We start from the raw sequence: 2,499 nt of genomic DNA, 5'->3' as shown, positions 1-2,499 counted from the left end.
TTCAAAGAGATTAACATTGAAGTGAATACAACATAGATGAATCTTCTCCAGCTCAAATTCAATAATCATTTCATGTAAGCTATCAGAAAAATAATAATGGTAAAAACAAACAAACTCACATACCAAAAAGGGATTATTCACAATGTAGTTTCAACATATACTTACACCAGCTTCAAAGGAACCTACACCAGCCGCTATATTTTCATTTTCTTATTTACTTTTTCTTTAAGGATGAGCGAAAAATACAGTTTAAACTTACGCATCTTGATCTGTGCTCCCTTTAATTCCAGAAACAATTATGAAATGATACGCCTGTGAATGGAAAAATAGTATAATATTATCACTTTCAAATCTCATAGATGTAATATCTAACGTCAAAGTCATATAACTTGCAGATATATCATTGTCCTTCACTCATTAATAATCAAGAGTTAGTACAATATATTAAGAGAACAAAACAGATAACATATACACATGAAAAAACTAACTTGGCTTTAGAATGAAGGAGTAAGAAAGTAAAACCTGAAGATATCTGATTGAACTGAAGAATATCAAAAAACATTACATTGATCAGATATATAGAGCTATGAAATCATAATCCCTTTTAAATGACTATTAGCTTGAATATATGGAGATAACTAAAGTTAGAGCTACTTTAAAATGTGCATGGAGATCCACAACCTATGATAGAAACATTTAATATTGTAGGGGTAGAGTAACAACCAAACTTCAATACTACTTTTTTTCCCTTTCACAACTTCAATAGCTAGAAAAGTAATGCTATAAGATAGACTTGCATATTGTAGCTTTATTTTGCTTTCAAATAAAAAAAAAGTACTGCTCGTTATATTTCTATACATGCAAAGCTATGAAACATAAAAAGTGAACCAAAAAATCACACTATGATATAAGTACATGAGATACCTATTTGTAAAGGGATATGAAGAAATTTTTATTACTTACAAATTTACTTGGATCCATGTAAAACTGCAAAAAAGAGATTTCTTTATGGGAATCTTCTTCCATATGGCAATGTATAGTCATCGATGAACCTTAAGAATAGCCAAAAGTCTCTTCAACCTAGAAGGAAAACCAGTAATAATGCAGCAGCAACCATTATCCTAAACAGTCGTTGTGGAGGAATTATACGAGCAACAAATAATTGTAAGCAGCATGCACTGATAGTACAAATCAAGACAGTGTAACAACTAAGGAGGAGGAGCACATATTCATTATCTACTCCCTTAGAAAACTCCTTGACAAAGCTTCTATCGACACTCAACTTGTAAGAGTCAAGGTACCTGTCTTGTCACTGCACAACACATCCATTCCAGGCGTTTCTTCAGTAGCACTCATTCTCTTGGTGATGGCACCTTGCTGGGAGAGCCTATGGGATCCAATAGCCATAGTTTATGACAACACATTAGGCATAGCAATGGGATACCACCAATAAGGAGCACCCAGAGATTGTAAATTCCATCCCGGTACTTCCTGTGCTTGATTGGATACATGACAATAATCTCAACCAGCATAACTATAGCAATGGAGAAGATGCAAAAGTTTCGTATGGCTGTTAGCACATTCTTGAAATGATCAACATTATTTGTACTGTCAACAAGGTGTGTTGTCCTGTCAAAGAAAGTGTGAATTCCTGTGGCAATTACTACAACGTAAAGTTTAACTTGTTTGCAGGTTGATGCAGAGAAAACTTCATCTCCAGGGTTCTTTGTTACGGGAAGAAATTCTCATGTAAGGCAGATTGATCAATCTTTAAAGGATCACCTTCAAGAATACGAGCATCAACAGGAACAATATCTCCCAACTTGACACTTATAATATCACCAGGCACTAGAATAGCAACTTGCTGATCACTCCAGCGCCTATCTCTATGAACCTTCATTTTGTGAGCAAGTCCAGCCATAAGAGTTGCAGAGGCATATCCAGCATTGTTTTCTCCAATAAATATGATAGTTGAATTGATCACCAGCAAGCAAACAATACTAACAAAATCTTTCCAATCCGGGGCTTTCCATCTCTATTAGCTAGTGCAATGGCCATGATAGCCGCCATCTCCATAACCCATGACAGATGATTCCACATAAACCAGAGGAACTTCAGTATTTTTCTTTCTTTTTTCTCTTCCAACTTTTACGGTCCAAAGATTAGAAATCTGTTATCTCCATCGTCTGAAGTCAGACCCTCTCGCGAACATCTCAGGTGTTCAAACACTTCTTCAATGGGGATTTTCTCCAGATCAAGAGTATCAAGTCAAAAATTAAGCAAAAAAGGAATGATAATCAATTAACCAGACTAAAACTATCGAAATATTTTTTTAAAAATAATCGTAGAATGTAACTTATTAGCAAAGAAAGGTATGTTCAGAAGTTCTCTTTAATCCTCTCAAAATTTACCCATGTTTACAATAATGTCTTCATTTACTTTTATCTCTAAAGAAAAATTTTTGTTAAGCATAATATTCCTAGGGATAATTTTGACATT

General features: G+C 34.3%; 1 pseudogene; it reads right to left on the bottom strand.

Annotated features, from left to right (window-relative positions):
• Positions 1-1,075: 1,075 nt before the first annotated feature.
• LOC107019365 lies at positions 1,076-2,268 on the bottom strand (annotated as a pseudogene).
• Between the last annotated feature and the right edge of the window lie 231 nt (positions 2,269-2,499).

This window comes from Solanum pennellii, chromosome 5, assembly GCF_001406875.1.
Source record: "Solanum pennellii chromosome 5, SPENNV200".
NCBI lineage: Eukaryota > Viridiplantae > Streptophyta > Magnoliopsida > Solanales > Solanaceae > Solanum > Solanum pennellii.
Note: the sequence above shows the minus strand (reverse complement) of the source record. Positions and strands in the feature narration are given on the sequence as shown.